A 21500-nucleotide genomic window follows, 5' to 3' on the forward strand; every position below is an offset into this window, starting at 1 on the left:
GTGATGGAAGGTCCCCCGCACCTGTAAACAACCTGTTTCAGGCTTCTACCACTCACTACACTCTGGCATCAACCCTAAGCCCTTCTGTCTGCAGCTTCCGCCCATTTTTTTTGCCCATGGCAGACAATCCACGTCCTCCTCGAGGCACCCCTTTATGCACCTGAAACCTATTAGTGTTACTTTTCTCAAGTCGTCTCTCTCCCAAGCAAACTCCCCGCTTCTTAGCCAGGTTGCTAATTGTTTTTGGTTGCTCTTTGGATTACACTTGCAGATATATGTAGAAAACCAGACCTGGTGGGTAATTAGCACTTCAGACTTATGTGCCACGAGGGAAAAGTCTTAGCAGGAAAGAGCCAATTTAATTTTAGTTCAGCTCGGCTTTGCTAGAGGTGAGATGGCTGTGAGAGATAAATTTCTGCAGAAGCGTTGTGTTCATTCACATTTGATAGGGGGTGTATATATCCATTTAGGCTTGGCTTCCTCCAGAGGTCATAGGAATACAGCACCACCTGCTGTTTACAATCTCAATTGCCGTGTGCTGTTCTAAGTCTGAACTCAATGCTCCCATCTGGACACTGGTGGATTCAGGACATTTTTCAAGTGAGTGGTTGTTGCCAGTGCTGCAGATTTAAACAGAGTGAATGCTTTCCAGCTCAGCATGTCAAGGGGGGGGGGGATCTCATGTTTGGTCCACAAACACAGAACTGTTGATCTAGACATTGTTATAGAGGATGCTGCCAAAACCACCACCACCAACACCAAAGCCCTTGCATAAATATTTCATCAAGAATTGTTCTCAACAAAAGCTGTTGGACAAATACAAAGAGATTTGGGGTGGTGCTGAGTGGGGGTTACAGTTCTTCACCTTCTAGCCCATGGGTATGCAAACTAAGGCCTGGGGGCCAGATCCAGCCCAATCACCTTCTAAATCCGGCCCGCGGACGGTCCGGGAATCAGCGTGTGTTTACATGAGTACAATGGCGTCCTTTTATTTAAAATGCATCTCTGGGTTATTTGTAGGGCATAGGAATTTGTTCTCCCCCCCCCAAAAAAAAATAGTCCGGCCCCCCACAAGGTCTGAGGGACAGTAGACTGGCCTCCTGCTGAAAAAGTTTGCTGACCCCTGTTCTAGCATTTCTAAATGTTGTTTGGGTATGGGAGTCGTGTGACTTTTGTGTTTCAGGCATTGTGTAGTGGAATATTCCGGAGGCACAGAGGAAGCTTTTGTTTTCTAGCATGGCCTCTATTCACATAGGCACATCTCTCAGCCCTTTGTGGCATGTGTGCATTTGTTTGTGTGTGTCATGCAACTCAACTGATAATGCCCAGTCCAGTTTTGGTTTTTTGAGGACTGGACTGAGAGGCAGAAAATGCCAAAGAGTGAGCCTAAAGAAAAGATTTGGGGGGGAGGCATCAAAATAAGCTGCAGTGTATACACACACACACACACACACACACACACACACACGCCCCTTCCCAAAATATGTTGGGAAATGTTTTTTGGGGGGTGTTTCTTGCTTAAATCTACAGAAGATTGCTTATTGAAGCCATGGAGTTTGCCTGTACAGTCATGCCGTGGAAGTCAAACGGAAGCTCCTGCAGCCAATCAGAAGCCGCGGAAGCCCTGTCAGATTTTGGGTTCCAAAAGAATATTCACAAACCGGAACAATCACTTCTGGTTTTGCGGTGTTCGGGAGCCAAAACATCCGAGGTTCCAGGGCGTTTGGGATCCGAAGTACGACTGTATGCCCTTATGAAGTCATAACTTATGTCTCAAAGCAAACAGTCTCCACCATGAGAGCTCTAAGAATGTGCATAAAAACAGGCGGGTTTTTCAGGCTGCTGTGAGGAAAAGTGAAATAGTGTTGTGACTTTTCTTTTCTTCTTAATGTTTTTATTCTATTCTAAATCTCAATAATGTGGTGACAATAAACACACAGTAATATACAAATATTTCCAGTTACAGGTAGGTAGCCGTGCTGGTCTGCCGTAGTCGAAACAAAACAAAACAAAAAAATTCCTTCCAGTAGCACCTTAGAGACCAACTAAGTTTGTTCTTGATATGAGCTTTTGTGTGCATGCACACTTGGTATCTGAAAAAGGGTGCATGCACACGAAAGCTCATACCAAGAACCAAGTAGGTCTCGAAGGTGCTACTGGAAGGAATTTATTTTATTTTTTATTTTGTTTTAATATACAAATAATTATAGGTGACAGTCTTTCACTAATACATATAAGCAAAACACATAGAAAGTAATCGAAATGTGTTTGCATTACTATAGTTGCAGAGGAAGCCCTGGGCGGCGGAGCGGAGGCACTCCCCTGGGGGCATGCGTAGTGCATCTGGGCTGGCGCTGCTACTCCCGCGGCGAGCCAGTGAGCGAGCGGCGGCTTGTGGGGCTGCCCCGTCCGTCTGTAAAGAAGCACTGATGGGGTGCCGGGCGGCAAGAGAGTGGCGGGAGGGGTGGGGGAGTGTCACCCCCCCTCCCCTGGAACCTGGCCCCCTACGCCCTGCCCTTCTTATGCCACTGCATTGCTATTTATACATTATCTTAGGCTGTACCAGCTTCGGGAAAGTTGTGGTCTTCCCTTCTTACAGCTTGGTCTCCACCCATACCCTGTGTAAAGAAACAGGACACCCTTTCCTCTGTTTGATCACTGAGAATCATAGCACTCTCGTTTTCTCTTTCTTGCTCTTTTGCATGCACACACGCACAGGCGCGCGCACACGCACACACACCCCTTTACCTCTACCTCTACCTCTTAAGAAGTCCACTTTGTTCAGTACTGGAGGAAATGTCTCCTGCCATTCTTGTCGTGTCGGTGTAACACAAGTCTTTCCTAAAAGGTAAAGGGACCCCTGACCGTTCGGTCCAGTCACGAACAACTCTGGGGTTGCGGCGCTCATCTCGCTTTACTGGCCGAGGGAGCCAGCGTACAGCTTCTGGGTCATGTGGCCAGCATGACTAAGCCACGGAGCAGCGCACGGAAACACCGTTTACCTTCCCGCCAGAGCGGTACCTATTTATCTACTTGCACTTTGACGTGGGCAGGAGCTGGGACTGAGCAACGGGAGCTCACCCAGTCGCGGGGATTCGAACTGCTGACCTTCTAATCAGCAAGCCCTAGGCTCAGTGGTTTAGACCACAGCGCCAACCGCGTTCTAATACATGCTTCAGCCTAAATGGCTCATTAGCTTGACATGTGAGTTTCCATGATCAGTTTGTTTGATGAAAGAAACATATGCACACACACACACAAGTTATTGGACTACATCTTTCATCATCTGACGATGGCCTGTGCATTCCAAGATTGGGATATATTGACCACAATAGTCCACGCATTAGTAACTTCAAGACTGGATCAGTTCTACGCTGTACATGTAGGGCTCTGTTTGCACTTGATCTGGAAATTATGGTTAGTGATGAATGTTGCAGTATGGTTGCTGACAGGAGTGAGCCTCTCGCAGTGTATTACACCCCTGCTCAGAGATCTGCATTGACTGACAATTCGTTACCAGGCCAAATTCAAGGTGTTAGTATATAAAGCCCTCAGCCGCTTAGGACCAGTTTACTTGAAGGATCACTTTACTCCCCCTGGGCCCATTCGATTGCTTTGATCTCCGAAACCGGCACTTTTACGAGTTCCATATAATGTATGTTCTGTGTGGCAACACCTACTTTTTGGAAGTCCCTGCCCATTGGTATTAGGCAAGCACCTTCACTAAATTGTTTTCAGCACCTGCTAAAGCCTTTTCGCAATGTTAACATGTAATTTTATTACGTATGGTTGTTTTTAGAATTACTGGTTTTATTGACATTCTGATTTTTTAAAGTCAGTTTCCTTTTAATGTTCGCTTTAATTGGTATTGGGTAAGTGGTATATACATTTTTTTTTAATATACATTTTGTTTAAATAAAAATTCAAAAACTGGCCAAGCTGATGGGAGTTTGAATCCAGCTACCATCAGGGAGGCCGCAGGATTCCCATTCCTGAGTTAAACAGATGATAGCTATGCCATCTATGGAGAGCTCTTGAAGCCTTCCAGGACAGGCATAGGCAAACTCGGCCCTCTAGATGTTTTGAGACTACAATTGCAATCATCCCTGACCACTGGTCCTGTTAGCTAGGGATGATGGGAATTGTACAAAAAAAAAATCAATGACATTTTTGAGCTATTTCTGCCCGGACACTGTTTCCAGGAAATTCTGGACGTATGTCAACCCTAAATAATCCTCCTGCTCTGGCCTTCTGAATGAATACCACTCGGGCATAGGCTTCACCATGTTGCGTATACTAATTTGCCTGTTAAACGCACTGTTTCGTAAGGAGAAAAGATGCCATATTCCAAAGAGAAATCGCCTAAATTCTTCTTGAATTTTGAGATGATTCATGTTTCAGTCTCTGGCAGTAAGGGGTGCCACAATTATAGGCCGCAGGGCTCCTGGAATCATTAACAGTGAACTTCGTTACAGCAGCTGAGAACATGATCTCGCTGTATTGGAAAGGTGAAGCACAGCAGAGCGGTACATTCTGTGCAGATGGCCATCTCCCAGTGCTATAAATGAACATGCTGTGCTAGCCTAGGTCTTCTGATCTAGTGAATGACTACTTTAATTGTTGAGCCCTTGTGTGTGAGGAAACTGTAAGTCCGAGTACCGCAAGAGGGGCTGTTAAATGAGCACAACTTGGAAGGCCACGGCAACACCTCATTCCACTGTAGTCCTCAACCTAATTTTGTTTGAGTCTTTCACAGCGGCAGCACATAAGAGCACAAGAGCGTCTAAGGTTTCTTTGCTGGACTTGACTAAAAGCTCTGTCAAGTCCAGCACTTGGCTCCCATCAATGGTCTATCCAGTTGTCCTAGAAAGCTCTCAGGCAGAGTGTTATGCAACAGTCATAACTTGTTTTTTTTCCACACCACACCCAGGAATCACAAACAGGCTGTCTCAGATTATGAAGTCTCTATCTGGTTTGTTCTGTACCTCTTGCAGATTTCCACCCAGCATGACTTACACAGTCAGTTGGCTCTTTAAAAAGAATGCATAGCATCTTGAGCATTGATGAGGTTCAGGGGAAAGGCCGTGGCACAATGTCCAAGCCATTTGCTTTGCATGCAGAAGGTCCCAGGTTCAATCCCTGGCATCTCTAGGTCGAAACATAGAATTGTAGAGTTGGAAGGGACCACGAGGGCCATCTAGTCCAACCCCCTGCAATGCAGGAATCTTTTGCCCAACATGGGGCTCGAACCTACGACCCTGAAATTAAGAGTCTTGTGCATTACCAACTGAGCTACGGCTGTCTGATTCCTGCCTCACATCTTAGAGAGGCACTGGCAACCACAGTAGGCAGTGTTGAACTGGATGGGCCAATAGTGTGGTTCGGTATAGAGCATCGTCTTAGTCTGTTTGTTAGTGAAACAACCAGTGAAGGACTAACTCCAGAAAGAGATCTGTCTCCTGCAGTGGTAGATAATATGGAGACCTCTCGGATTGAGTGCCTTCTTGCTGAAAGTGTGCTGAACTGGCTTTAATTGATTTAATAGGGAAGGGAAGGGATAGTTTCACCACCAAACAGCTTGCCACTGGAGACAGAACATAGCACTTGCCGGCAACATGGAATGAAGCATGACCCAGCCACGTCCTATCCTTTGTGTGACACTGTAGGAAGCCTTGGTTCACCAATAATATGATGTCCCCATCTTCACTTATTTAATGGGGTGGGGGATAGCTCTGTAGCACTGTTCCCTTGCTTCCCTCGCTTTTGAAATGTGGATAGATGTGTATGCCAGAAGTTAGCATGCACAGCCACTGAAATTTTTGTATTATTTAAACTTTTGAAATTTGTAGACTCGTACAGGTATTGGGGAAGGGGTTTGTGTTGCTGTTGCTAATGTATAGTCACAGGCAATACCCCATGTATTGATGACAACACTCAGACACAATTTTATTCTATCCAGCAACCACTATAGCAATAGTTTGGGGGTTTTTTGGGGGGGAGAGTAACATCCCTCCTACCTTTAGCTATAAAACATTGTCCTTTGGCAGTTGGGAAAAAGCCTTGTCCGAACAACGGAAACACAACTTTGCAGGGAGAGGAAGGGGCTGGTCACAAGAAGACACAAGTGTGCATTTATTGCACAAAGACACCAACTGTATGGGAAAACCTTCTGCCTGTTCCGCTGTGGGTTTTGGGGGGCAGGGTAGGGAGCAACATCAGCTTCTGAAACAGATTCTGGTACTCGACACTAGGGGATCCGCATCTCAAACTAAGCACTTCAGCTTTTTCTTCTATTGTTTTAGCTGTGAAAGTGACCTCATACGCTTTAGTCTAAAGCAGAAATCTTCAGCCTTGTCAAGGGCAGGATCTACGTACCTTTGATCTCAACCTGCAACATAAGGCTCAATTTAACTTAATTATATTGTCTTCCTCTTTTATCTCTCTAGGATGAATGGGTGCAAAGAAAAGCAGCAGGCCTCCTGCAGTTTAAATTAGTTTATTTTAAAAATATTTCTAGACTCTTCACTTTTTAATAATAATTTTTAAAAAATCTAAGTGGCATACAATAGTTTTGTGGAAGAGGAATTTTTCAGCAAGTGCAGCTTGCTAAGCAGGAGTAAGGAAAGCTTCCCCTGCTGAACTTTTACTTTGCAGCTATTAGAAGTGCTGTTTTTTTTTCCTTTGCGTGGAAAACAAGGCTGGGGCTGAACCTTTGCTCAGACCAACAATGTTTCTACCATCATTGTATTTCGTGTGGCATAGGCTTCCTCCTCTCTCTGAAGTCGTCAATCTGTCCCTAAGACTTGGGAGTTGTAACAACATTTCCTTTCTCATCACAACAACAGGTCACAGTTGCTCCCATGTTACGGATGTCCAACATAGTCGGCTCTCCCTGGAAACTTCATGTGATGAATGTGGCCTAACTGAGAGAGGAACTTGAACTCAACTCCCTAAGCTCAGCCCTCTGACACTATAAGGAGATGACAGAGATGGTCTGAGGAGTCTGAGCTGACAGCAAAACCCAGGCCACCCAATGTTCCAAGTCCTGGGGTGCGGGGGTGGGGGTGGGCTCTAGCCCTTGCTCAGACGGCTGGCACCGGCACTTCTTCTTTTGAGACACTGTCATCACACTGAGTGACAACATTCATGTCTATTCTTGTAGAGTACAGTGGTACCTTGGTTCTCAAAATTAATCTGTTCCGGAAGTCCGTTCCAAAACTAAGGCGTGCTTTCCCATAGAAAGTAATGCAAAATGGATTAATCCGTTCCAGACTTTTAAAAACAACCCCTAAAACAGCAGTTTAACATGAATTTTACTATCTGATGAGACCATTGATCCATAAAATGAAAGCAATAAACAATGCACTGCAGTCAATCAATCAATCAATCAGTAGCTGAACTGGGTTTCACACAGTCACACACACACACACACACACACACACACACACAAAAGAGAGGCAAAAACAAAAACGCAAAATAAATAGCAAAAACAGACCTCAGCATAACACTCAAAAATGGAAGTGTGGCACTCAAATCGGAAGCGTAACACTCAAAACGGAGCATGTTCGGCTTTAAAAAAAGTTCGCAAACCAGAACACTTACTTCTGGGTTTCCAGTGTTTAGGTTCCAAGTTGTTTGAGTACCAAGGCATTTGAGAACCAAGGTACCACTGTACAGGAGTTTCAGAGTACAGAAGAATAAGGAGCACAGGAGAGTGCTTGGCCTGTGTTTCTCCTCTTGTGCAACTCATGGACTGCAGTTTTGGGGGCGCATACACACTCACACACACCTTTTATTGCTGGCTGGCAAATCTGTAATGAATTATGCTCCGGCAGCTGCAGCCCCTAATAAGGAGCAGAGGGATGTTTGTTCGGGTTATAACCATCAGGAGGCTCGTCTTTTTCCAAAGACACCAATGAGCCGGTCAGTCCTAGGGCAGTCAGCCGCCGTTTCTGTTGATTCATTGAAATGCTGCACTTGAATATAGTGCTGCAGGACTTAGCAGCCTCAGAGCTCTATTACTGTTGCTGAAATGTCAGAAGAGCACCCCATCTCCTCCCAAAATTGTGCCCCCATTGTCCAGTGAGGAGGAGAGGTACAGAATCCTGCTGCTCTGAGCTTTCTTTTTTAAAATATTATTATTGCTGCAAAAGGCAACAAAAATAATATGAATTAAATGAAAACTTACGGTAATTGAAAGAGCATTGGGGACCTATGATCCCAGAGAGAGATACCATCTTTTCGCTTTGGCCTGAGAAACATGGGTTCAGTTGTTTGCACTTGAGCAAACAGCTCCTAGTTGAATCTACAAACCACTGTAGCAAGTGTTTTTGTACTTAACCCCAGTGAGCACATTGGCCATTCGCTCTTGCTGTACAGGTGCCTTTCATCTCGGGCCCCAGATTCGGCTCCACCAGCCTCTCCAGTTAAATGATCTTGAGGTGGCATGGTTGGGGAAGGCCTCTTGCCAAGGGCTTTGAGAGCCACTGCCAGCACAACATAGGCAATGCTAAGGAAGATGGACCGACGATCTGACACAGTGAAAGAAGGCTTCATCTGTTCAACAAATAGGAAGAGCACAGCTTTCACTACAGCATGTTTAATTGCACATCTATAAGCAACTGCCCACATCATAGAGGTCATAGAATCATAGCCAGACAATCTAACCCATTGTGCCACAGGTTGGCCTGGTGTGTAGGAACTTTGAAAGCTGTATTGTACAGTATGTGCTAGATAATAGGAGAAGCTAAATTAGCAGTGTGCCACACATTGCCATTGCTGTCATTGCCATTACATTATGTTTGCATAATCACTAATTACACATTAGCGAATGAACTAAACCATGGTTTTGTGACCTTGCCATTCAGAATGGAGGGGGGGGGGGCAATCTTGGCTTGCTAAAACTTAAGGACTGCCTTTGGTGGTATTAATTTTCACTAGCCTGAACCTTCCTGTGTATTCCTCAGTATGCGCTCATGTGAGCAACTAGCATGTTTATTTGAAAGCATCCAGTTCATGGCTGCAGGCATTCCCACAGTCTTGGAACTAGAAAACCAGGTTTACACGTTTCTGACATACATTGTTAACAGTAGTTCTTTCAAGCGCACTCATGAGGAAAATAGGAAGGTTGGTGCAATTTACCAAGGAAAACATACTGCCTGAACTAGCCTTGTTACCTTACAGTGTCTAAATAATTCCGTACAGAGAAAGCTGTCTTGAACTTGTCAAGATCATCTGTCGCCATTTTGCTCAGTGTTGCCTGTACATACACTGACTGGCAGCAGCTCTCTAGGACCCCTTCCATCAAAAGCACATGTTGTGTTGCTAAGAGGCAGCTCCTCGCCTTCTGCATCCTCCTGGGTGACTCCGTTCTCCAGACAGTGAACAGGAAGGAGGCTGGAAGTACATTTTGCAGCTCAAGTGAACCCCTTGCAACTGAGTCAAGATACACAATGAAGTTAACTTTGAGAATTTTGTAGATGTGGGGCCCATGGGTTTGCCATGGGCGTGAGATATAAAGACACACACAACTTTTGATGACAACAGTTGCAAGTGAAACTATCAGCAGGTCTCTGTCAAAACAAAATAAAATAAAAAAATTCCTTCCAGTAGCACCTTAGAGACCAACTAAGTTTGTTCTTGGTATGAGCTTTCGTGTGCATGCACACTTCTTCAGATACGGTCTCTGTGTTTTGTTTTGGTTTTTTACAGGACACCTCAATTAAATATTTGCTTGGATTTCCATAGCCCCCACCTATTGCCAAATCCACACTGCAGGCTACTTTTGGGTTATCTTTGGTGTATTCTGAAGCTCCCACTAATTTTTATTTTATGAGTTTTGATGTTAAAAATTCTCGATATGCCCTGGGAATATTCTCGATATGCCCTGGGAACAGCTTTCTGATGACAAAGTAAAAGGGCCATAATTTATTGTCCAGTAAGAACATTAAAGGTAAAGGGACCCCTGACCATTAGGTCCAGTCGTGTCCGACTCTGGGGTTGCGTGCTCATCTTGTGTTACTGGCCAAGGGAGATGGCGTACAGCTACCAGGTCATGTGGCCAGCATGACTAAGCCGCTTCTGGTGAACCAGAGCAGCACACAGAAACGCCGTTTACCCTCCTGCCGGAGTGGTACCTATTTATCTACTTGCACTTTGACGTGCTTTTGAACTGCTAGGTGGGCAGGAGCTGGGACCGAGCAATGGGAGCTCACCCCGTGGCAGGGATTTGAACCGCCAACCTTCTGATCAGCAAGCCCTAGGCTCTGTGGTTTAACCCACAGCGCCACCCACGTCCCTAGTAAGAACATTACCAATGGCAATGGTATAACATCAGTGATAAAATGCTACTACAGTCAATGACGGCATGTGATCACCTTAGGTCATAGAAATGCTTTCCAGTACATTGTATTAATCATAACTACCATGTCTAATACAGTACTTGATTATAATTGTGGTCACTCCAAAAAGGATACATATTATTGGCATTCCACTCCTTAGTCACCGTAAGTATAGTGAAAAAAATAGCTGTATAATAGAGGCCTTTGAATAGGTAGCTCATATGTCACTGATAAATATTCTGCAGCTGGTAAGTCAAAGGCAGTGGTTTCTTCATTAGGAGAACTAATTTTGTTTTCACTGTTTCGCTACCTAGGCAGATGAATGATTGTGGCAGGTTTCCTATTAGTGATTTCTTTCCTAAGGGATTTGCTATTCTAGGAGGTACCTGTGCAACACTGTGGTTCCACCTCCTCCATCCCTGCTAGCTAATAATTTTTTCTGACCTTCCACACAGTAGCGGCAGTTCTCGTAGAATTGTAAGGGTTGGAAAGGGTCCCAAGGGTCATCTAGGCCAACCCCCTGCAATGCAGAACTCTGAACTAGATAATACATGACAGATGGCCATCCAACCTCTCCTTAAAATCCTCCAAGAAAGGAGAGTCCACCACCTCCAGAGGGAGTCTGTCCCACTGCCAAACAGCTCTTACTGTCAGAGATCACTTCCTGGTATTTAGTCGGAATCTCCTTTCTTGTAACTTGCCTTACTGGCTTTGAATGGGGAAATATTTTACAAGTGTTGTCATGAAACAAGTTTTACAGCTTCAACCCATGGGCTGGTTTGTTTTTTGTTTTGATGTGGAATGCTTTAATGTTTCAGGAATTCACCTTGGTTGACTTTAGTTTTGGTTTGTCTGACTGGTGTGTAGAAGTCAAGATAGCAAACCATGAACATACACTGCGATCCTATGCATGCTTACTGAGAAGTCCCACTATAGCCAATGGGGCTTACTTCCTTGTAACAGGGTTGCAGCCCTAATCAGCTTGCAGATGTCTTGTTCACAGGGCAATGGAGCCAATGGCTCAAAATATACAAGGGAGGGAGGTAGCAGGGGAGTCTGTTCCTCCTAGCCTGATGTTACAACTGTGTTATGCCCATGGGCATCAAAGCATGGAACGTAACTTGCAGGAATTCCTACAATGCAAGGGGTTGGACTAGATAACCCATGGAGTCCCTTCCAAATGTACAATTCTGTGATTCTTTGATTATATGAATGATCCTTTGACTCTAAAAATGTATTGTGAAAGCCATCTCTTCACTGTCTTTTAATCCTGTGCAATCTTCATCACAAACAGCCTTTCCTAACCCCTTACCCAGAAGTAGGTCCTATTGATTAAAAGGGGTTTAAGTTTAGGGTTGTGGCCTTTAGGTCAGGGGTAGGGAGCTTCGAAAGCACGTCAAAGTGCAAGTAGATAAATAGGTACCACTCTGGCGGCAATGTAAACAGCGTTTCCGTGCACTGCTCTGGTTCACCAGAAGCGGCTTAGTCATGCTGGCCACATGACCCGGAAGCTGTATGCCGGCTCCCTCAGCCAATAAAGCGAGATGAGCGCCGCAACCCCAGAGTCAGAGTCGTCCGTGACTGGACCTAATGGTCAGGGGTCCCTTTACCTTTAGGGAGCTTGCAGTCTGTCTGGCTTCCTGCAGGTGTGTGTGTGTGTCGGGGTGGGGGGAGAGACCTGAAGGAGGGTGTGAGGGGGAAAGGCGAGGGGTGCTGAAACTGATGGTAGAAATGGGGGGGGGTTAAGCCCTTTGCAAGGAACCAGTTCAGACCTCTAGCAAGAACAAAGAGAGAGAGAGAGAGAGAAGGTGATAGAAAAAAAATCACAGCTAGTTGCCATGTCAGGGCTTAGGGGCAGCCTCTGAAGTCAGAGCAGAGGATTTCCATACAGTACCATCTGAACCCCAGGACCTCTCTTTTACAAACCACGCCCTGGTTCACTGTTTGTGGAATGCTCTCCCCAGGGAAGATTGCCTGGCATGTTCAGTACATATGTTTAGGCACCAGGTAAAAATGTTTGTTGATAACCAGGCTTTGGGCTGATTAAACATTCTGCGGCCTTTGTGGGTGGGTGGGTGGGAGGAATATTGGTTTGTTTGTTTCTTAAATGTATTTTTTGTGTGTTCTCGTTTTCTATTTTTATGCTGCAAACTGCCCTGCAATCTTCAGTGGAGTAGCAGTATACAAATTTAATAAATAACAATTATTGTTGTTGTTGTTACCATTATTATTATTTAGCTGTGGTTCCTGCATTGCAGGGAGTTGGGCTAGATGGCTTTTGGGAGATTCCTTCCTACAGTTCTATGACTCTGTGAGAAGAATGGGGAAAAGATCAAGCAAAGACAATTTCTCTTCCCCCCCCCCCGACAAACTGCTATGTTTTGATCCTATCAGGCTGCCTCTCTGGGACGCATCTGTGCTAAATGAATTTTATTAAAATAATTATCTTCTCGCGGAAGCAATTATGACTGTCTTCGCTTTAACTTGCAAGCAGCAAACGCAAACCATCAAACTGCATGCATCTCCTCCATTTTCCGGATTGGATGGTTGCTATGTTGGTCTGCTTGACAACTATGCTGTGCTAAGCAGGCCACACTCACTCCTTCCAAAATCACTGACAGCTTCTTCTTTCTTTAAGTAGGACGCTCAAGTCACATAGCGGCTACCTCAGGCTGTGGGGTGGCTAAAAAAATAGCCAAGATGTCTGCTTTAAAACAATGGTGGTCGTACTGGGATCGCCAACCTTTCTCAGACAGGACGCACATTTGGAAATCTAAGAAAGCATTGAGGACGCAATAGCAGTTTCACAAAAGAAAAACTGATGATGCTCAGAACCTCCTCTCCAAAGAAAAACAGGCGAACTTCTACAAACCCTGAAACAAACAAAAGGTGGATAAAAAAGCAGGCCACCCCACCCCCCAAAACCAGGCAATCCCAGCCAAACAAATCCTCAGGTCAAAAAGTATTTTAAAAACAACTGGAAGGGACAGTGGGGCCTTGTGACCGACTCCAAGGGGGATGTCTCAAGGCAGTGTGATACCAGTGGATGCCACCACAAGGGCCTCAGGGCTAAGGGGCTGTGGGACCAGGCCCTTTAAAAGCACATTCTTTTGCTGCCAATGAACTGATAAATCAGGCCCCCGAGGAAGTGACCTTTCTTACAAAGAGCCAACTTAAGTTTTCAAATCTGATGTCTGAGGTTAAAGCCAAGGAGGCTGCATTTCCTCCCTCCAACGTCTTCTCAACCCCCAGCCCTTACTACTAATCTCACAGCATCAGGTGTTCTTCAGATAAATGTTAATAACCACAGCAAAGAAGTTCGCATCTAATAAAAAGGATGTACAGGTCAAGATGGAAGCATTTACAAGAAATTATTTCTCCTCTTCTCCCCCCCCCCCCCTTCACAACTCACAACCTGAAGGGCAGGCAGATGCTTGAAAGCTTTGGTCAGATCGATTAAGCCTATAAGCTGCGAATTTCACAATGGAGCAGTATGTTGTTACACTTGGATTTAGTTATTAACATTTATAAGCTGCCTTTCCATTAAAAAAACAACAACCAACATTCCCATTTTGAGTTGACAGCTGGGACTTAGAAATGAAGGTAGAGCTGGGATGGGAAATCTGTGGTCCTCCATATCGTATCATAGAATCATAGAGTTGGAAGGGACCCTGAGGATCTTCTAGTCCAACCCCCTCAGATGCAAGAATATGCAGCTGCCCCATATGGGGATCAGCTGAACTATCAGTTCCCATCAGTCCCATCCCAGCACAGCCAGTGGTCAAGGATAATGAGAGGAGTAGCCTGGCAGCTTTTGGAGGGCCCAGGGTTCTCCACCCCTGAGCTCTTAAAAGGGTTACATTGGAAGGGGATCTATGCTTGATTATATTGGCTCTCCCACAAGCACACACAGAACTGGGGAGAGAGCATTTCTGCCTAAAATGGCCCCATTAAGTTTGTCTGCTGCTCTGTAATAATCATTCTTGCATCATTACTAAGCTTGTGGGCACCTTCCTAGTTGACGGTGACTCCCTCCTACGAGGTACTTAATTTATCTGATGCTATTAATAAGTCACTTAAGGTCTTTACACACGAGCCAACACCCTGGAATCCAGGTGTTGCCGGCTTCTACTTTTATGGGTGGATATCTGACTAGGGTGGTGTCACATAGGCACTTTTGAGCTCGCGATGAGGACATACCCTACAACCACTCTCTGATGAAAACAGTGACATCCTATTCTATTACTACTACTACTACTACTACTACTACTATACCCCACCCATCTGACTGAGTTGCCCCAGTCACATATATTAAAACATAATAAAAATATTAAACATTTTTTTAAAAAAACTTCCCAAGCCTTTAGATGTCTGCTAAAGGTTGTATAGTTAATTATCACCTTAGCTCGGGGGTAGCATAACTCCATACCCTCCAACATTTCTCCAATGAAAATGGGGACATCCTAAGGAAAAACGAGACATTCCGGGATCGAATCAGAAACCGCGACGGCTTCTGTACATCCAGGACTGTCACTGGAAAATAGGGATGCTTGGAGGGTCCGTAGAGGATTTCACCCTCCCCCAACCCCCAGAGGTGCATGTAAAAACATGATACTACTTTTACTCTCCAACATGCTTCCATTTATGATAACGAACGAACCAAACAAAAGGCCACACAGATAACGTTTTGCTCATGCGCTATATGTGGAACCACGTTGATTAAAAACAAAATAAAGATCTGGCAACTTGATTTCAGCGTGCGCCTCTTTGTGTTTTTAATTTGGATTTCATTACGACAGCTGTAGGCTTCACAGTATGCCATTCTGAGTGCTTAGTTGTTGGAAGGGCAACTGTTATTTATAAATACCGTTATTTATAAATGAACTATTATTTTTAAAGCGCCAGAGGCTGGTGATTTCAGACCACCCTAGGAACAGAGACAGGTTTAGGGGAGCACGGCCGATTTGCCCACACTGGGCACTGAGTTGAGAAGGTGCTGCTGCACACAGGGCCGGAAGGGGTGCCGGCCGCTCGCGCACACCCAAGATGGCGGGCACGAGCGGCCGGCACCCCTTCGGACCATGCCGCGCCGCACGCACGCTAGGGAGTGGCGCCCTGCCCCGGGCAGCAAAGCGGCTCCCTATGCGCCTGCACAGGGCACCACTGAAATTTTAAAGTCTGCCACTGCTAGGACTGGCCCCTTGTCTTTTTTTCTCACTTCTGGCAGAGCTTTTCTGCCTGCAGCCACTGCATGTTGAGCAGTGGTAGCTTTTTAGCCTTTTCGGGTGGACTCTGCAGCTGACATAACGGGCTTCCCATGCTCATGCAATAGCTAGCTCATAGTTAAAAATGCCTTGACTTTCCCGAAGGCCCTTTCAGCTTCCTGCTTTCAGCAAGGAGTGTGGGAACTTCGCCGCTGTCCTGATAAGCCCTAAAGGGAAACACTGCCTTATCCTTAATTGCCTGTCAGTAAAATGGGGATAAAAGGACTGCCCATCTGGGTAACAAAAATATTGTGGGTGTTCAACAATACTGTACCATAATGGGGTGAGGTTAGGTACCGCAGACACTTGGCTAAGCAAGTCAGAGCCAGTGTATGCCAGAGGACATGCATGAGGAATAAACAGGAAGTTGGTGGGGAGGGTTCACTTTCCTTTGATGTCCACATAAGTACATTATTGGCGGAAATAGGCGAATGGTAATGAGCTGAAGCGCAAGATTCTGGGGCAAGAGAGGAGTGGGCAGGTGGGGTCTGAATGCATGAACAAGGCCATTTTTATCATATAGGCAGGCTGCATAACCATCCAAGTGGCATAATTATAGGGGTTCCCACATCGCTGGAAGAAGCACGTGGATCTAGGTTTGTGTAGTCCCTAGGTTGCTCAGTTGCCTGTGCAAATCAAACAGAGCCAGAACCCTGCTATACCACCCCAGAGGATTGGGTGGGGACTCTCTGAGCATGAGGATGTTCCCCTGTCTCAGGCACACATAAAAAAATGTTGAGATGGACCCCCTTGTGCTATGCCGGCGGGGCACACTGAACTTGCTTCTAGTGATTAGGACAGCGAAGCAGCGGGGGGGGGGGCAGGTGAAATTATGGCTGGAGATGAGATAAGTGTAGGTTGCTTCAGGAGCCAATCCCCTCTAATTTTGGAGCTATTGTGAACTATGACTGCATAAGAAGCAAGAGCTCAGAGCTGGTAGCAGAAACGTTTCGATGCACCGAGAGCATCCCGCGACAATGGTGTGGGTGGGTGGGAGTGAGTGAGTGTGTGTGAGAGAGAGAACAATTAGTAATAACAAAGAATACTGCTTCTGTGGGTTCGACTAGTTAGTATTAGTCCTATTGCATGTATAGCACAAATACTCGTTACTATTATGCTATATATTTTATCTTTTGTTTAATGTGCTTCACAAGTTTCCATTTCCTATACTTTCCTCCCCTCCCCCTTCCATATGATGCAATCTGTGTGCATCATGTAACCCCTTGGCACCAAGGACTTTTTTTTTTTACAGGGGGAGGGGTCACCAGTTGGTTTATTTAAACTCATGTACAGCAAAACATAGACTCCCACACCCCCTGCTGATCATGGTGTTCCACCTTTATAATCCAGCCAAATGTGTTCATTCCACAGGGAAACACATTGCATCAGTTAGTGACTTCATGGCTGATAATGGCTACCTCCAGTGTTTTGTCTCAAAGAACAAAGCTGGGTTGAAGCCACTTTATGAAGTCATTAATGGACCTTCATATTTTTCTACGCACGTTTCAGTAAACAAATTTTGTTAGGTAGATCACAGAGAATGTGAAGGCCTTCTGGCTGTTTTCTTATCCCCTTTTAACTCCCTCTTTAACCCTCTTTAAGTTGCCAGAATATTTACGTTACCCAACTGGGAGGTGTTTCCTCATTTCTTCCCCAAACTCAGTACAGATACTTGTTCTGAGTTCCTGCAGTCTTTTTCACAATCTTTCTCCACTTCCACCTCAGATTCCCCAGAATTGGATGGGATCTCATGAGATAATTAAGGTCTTCAGAGCTCACTTCACTCGATCCAAATGATCCCTGGGAGAGTATTCCTAATGTGGTCTAAGCACATACATTTTACAACCTATAGGATACTGGACAGTGTTGATTGTTACATCAACTGTTGTAAAAAACAAAAAACAAAAAAACCTCCTTCCTGATAGCCTTTGAGAAATGAAAACTCCCTCTAGGCAAATAGGCGGGGATGATTTTGGAAACGGGGAGAGAGTTTTTGCTAGCCCATACACATGTATACGGGCTGGTAAAAAATTGTGTGGGTTTGTAGCTGATTTCCATGGACCTCTTTGCAACTTGGCTGCTGCCCTTCTTTGAGATGGAAACTCGAGTCTTTAAAGTGATGTGTTTTGTGGCTCTTTATTTTCACAGATAAACGGTCTGTGCCCTCTGATGGATGGAAATAGCTATCCAGACTACAGGTTGCTCTCACGATATTCGCAGGTGGAGTCAGGTTACCCCAGCTGCAAACATATAACTTTTCTTAAGAATCATCTTTGGCACAGATGCTTTTGAGACCCTCGCTCAAATAGTTTTCACCTGTTCTCTGGGGAAATCCTTCCTATATCCCTATTGCCCTTCCAGTTTAACATTTTATCTCAAATCTTACTTCAATGTGATTCTTTGGTTCCCAGGGCGCATCAGTACTGACCAGCTTTACGTTTACATTTCTAAGAGATGACTGCAACTTCCCTGGAGATTCTGACTGGGGATGGAAGGATCTGTCAATTTGGTTCTCTCGGTTTCTACTTTTTCCAATCTTAAATTCATTTCTGCAGCAGTTTGGGAATTTTCTTTTGAAACATCTCTATGAAAATTCTGCAGCATTTTAGTGCAAATTTATCCAAATAAACACATTTTTGTAAGCAATTCCTCCTAACACAACACATTTTGGAATGCTTCATTTTTATGCGCACTTTTACTTAACATATCCATTTTTGTAAACATTGGTTTGTTGGACAACTGCATCACAAAATTCGGATAAGTGCGTATTTCGAAGGACGTCGTGTGTTTCAGTTTTCGTATTGCTTCAAGAAAGTGCAAATCTGATACATTCCACTTTAAACGTGAACAGAACCGGCTTTTCTCCCCCATCCCTAATGCAGACTGCATTGTAAGTCCCGGCTGCTGCCACAGTGAGAAATCAGAAGAGCAGCACAGTCAAATCAGCTGCTTTGTGTACTGGGTCCAGAGTGGTGCTGCTGACATGGAACTCACTATGTCACACTGTTCCTTTTTTACAAACAAAGAGGCACACCAGCTCCCACTTCCTGCCATATTGAAGTGGTAGCAGGACCGATGCAGCATTTTAGCATCTCTCCTCTTGTCCCACCCTCAGTGCCAAGGGAGAGTGAGCATTCCACCCTGATGATGACAGTCCCTTAAATATGTGAAGACTTGTCATCACATCCCTACCCTTAATTGTCTTTCCTCCAGAGCTGAGCCTAACCAGTTCTTCTATCTTTTCTTGCTTGTCAGACCGTCATGGTTTGTGACCCTCTGATCGCCACATGAAGCAGAAGCCGTTTTCCCCATTTATTTTTTTTCCTGGAGAAAGGCTTCGAGGGGGCCTCCTGAACTGCCATAGGCAGTGGCCCAGTGGCTCTGCAGTTCCTTGGGAATGTTGATTTAATTCCCTTTACAGTTGCTGTTGCAATACCTTTCAGGTCTTGCCAGCGACGAGAGGAGCGCAGGAGCCATGTTTTGACGTTAATAGAGAAACATCTCTGTTCTTGTGGAGAGGTAACTAATGGCTCCCACTGGGATTTCATGATCATTGAATACTAATCACAGTGAGCAAGGGCAGCCTTGGAGAGCCAGGGCTGTCAGCAGGTGACACAAACACTCACAATACATCCCAGACTTCCAGTCGGAATGCTGAGAGTATTAACACTTCTGCAGCAGTACACAGAGCTACTTCAGCTGATGCAAGATCAACGATTCATTGCACAGATCTCGTAGTTATCTAAGTTCCCTTCAGTAAGGTCTCTGTTTTCTGTGAATTTGTGATTTTGCCACACAAGTACAAAAATTGATATGGGGTGCAGAATTCAGCATCCAAAGTCTCTTAAATGCCTGGTATGGAGTTTTTTTTTATTTTTAATCCCCTTTCTTTCTTTTTGGTTCAGTTTCCAGTCCTTATGATTTAAATGTGCATGAGAAATTGCTGGTGAAATCTTGGAGCTGAGGAGAAATGTTTCAGCACCCTGCATATTACTTGGCACTACCTCTTTAAGAAGCAGAATTAATCATGCAAAATAAGCAATTTCATGCAGATTTGCACAATGTGTACTCCTTTCAGAGTTTAGCTTTTCTTGGTGTTACTTTTGCACAGAACACACACACACACACACACACACAGAGAGAGAGAGAGAGAGAGAGAGAGAGAGAGAGAGAGAGAGAGAGAGAGAATAAACACAACCTTACCTTCAAGTTCTTAGGGACATGGCGGCCCTGATAGGCCATCTCTCCAAATATTGAGAAAGAAAGCTTTGACTAGCAAATTTGAACCTAGCAAATATGGGATCTTTGGTATAACACAGCTGCAACTGGTCATCAAAAACTATGGTTTATCATGATGGGAACAAGCCTAGGCAACTTTTAGGCTCACACACTCCCCTTTCCACTCCTCCTCTGGTACACACACACACACACACAGAGAGAGAGAGAGAGAGAGAGAGAGAGAGAGAGAGAGAGAGAGAGAGACTAAAGCAGAGCTTTCCAAACTTTTCATGTTGGTTTTAGACTTTTTAGACATGCATCATTTCGTGACATGGTCATTCAGTTTTACTAGCAAACTAGAGGTTAAACAGACCCCTTTCCAGCCCCGGGAGGAGCGCAGGGAGCGTTCACGCAACACACCTGCCTGCTGCAGCCAACACACTAACATGTTGTAACACACAGTTTGGACAGTTCTGGACTAGACATTTGCAGATTTGTGCTTTTTTTAGAGCTCCTCTGACACAGCTACGAAGCTTTCACTTCTGCTTTCAATTAACCATAGTTTAGTGTTACATCTGAATGGTAAGCTGCGGTTAACAATGGCTAGCTGCATAAAGCATGGTTTGATTTAGACTTGTTTCAGCCAAACTACAGTGAAGAAAAACCACATTTTCTCGGGATCACACAATGTGGCATGCTGAAGTTGATCAAAAACGGAAGTTAAATCTTCTGAATTCCTCCTTGGGGTTGTGCCGGAGGGTGGGGAGCAGGAGAGCCCAGGAGAGACTAGGCTCAATAAACAATGGTTTATTGTGACACCTGGATCCAGCCTTAGTGTGATATCATTAGGAGAATAACATTTCTGTGCCTGTGTATTGCAAATTCTTACAATTCCTTCCAATAAACTGTTAACATGCTTCATATGCTTCCACATCCCGCTTCGCATGCACCCAATAATCTCCACATCTTCTTATCCCTGAACACACACAGGCATAGACAATGCAGATTTGTTTGTTTGTTTGTTTGTTTGTTTATTAGAGCTGCAGTAATTTGCTTGGGACTAAATTCCAGGCATTCCAGCATGGAGAGCCAAAACTGCACATAAAACAGCAAGGGCAGGGTGTCTACTGGCATTACCCTATTGGCTACTGTAACTTATTGAGCACAGGACCTATATTCTCATGGATGTTCCAGGTGTGTCTTTTATGTTGAATGACAAAACCTGAAAACCAGTAAGAGTTCTGCAAAATAAAATCGCTACTGTCCTTAAATAACAAAGTTTGAGCTCTCCACACTGAAGTTTTTGTAGCTTTTCAGTGGATGGGTGCTTTTTTTGAGTAGCATCAAATATGAATATATTTAAGACACAATACATTTTCAAGTCCATATTTTTTGGGGTGGGTGGCTTTACATTCCTGGATTACTGCAGCTGGTAGGACTCCCTAGCTTTTGCTTCTTTATGTACAATAGCATGCACACTATTTTAATCTCTCTCTCTCTCTCTCTCTCTCTCTCTCTCTCTCTCTCTCTTAGTTTGTTATTGAAGAACAGAATTCATGTCCTATAAGGAGGGCCAGTAGAAAATCTATGAACTTTGATTCCTACCATAGATTGCGAAAAAAGAAAAAAGAGGGAGGATAGTTGTGCACCCGCCAAGCCAAAATGCAGTGAGTGGGCT

This window comes from Lacerta agilis, chromosome 2, assembly GCF_009819535.1.
Source record: "Lacerta agilis isolate rLacAgi1 chromosome 2, rLacAgi1.pri, whole genome shotgun sequence".
Lineage (NCBI taxonomy): Eukaryota > Metazoa > Chordata > Lepidosauria > Squamata > Lacertidae > Lacerta > Lacerta agilis.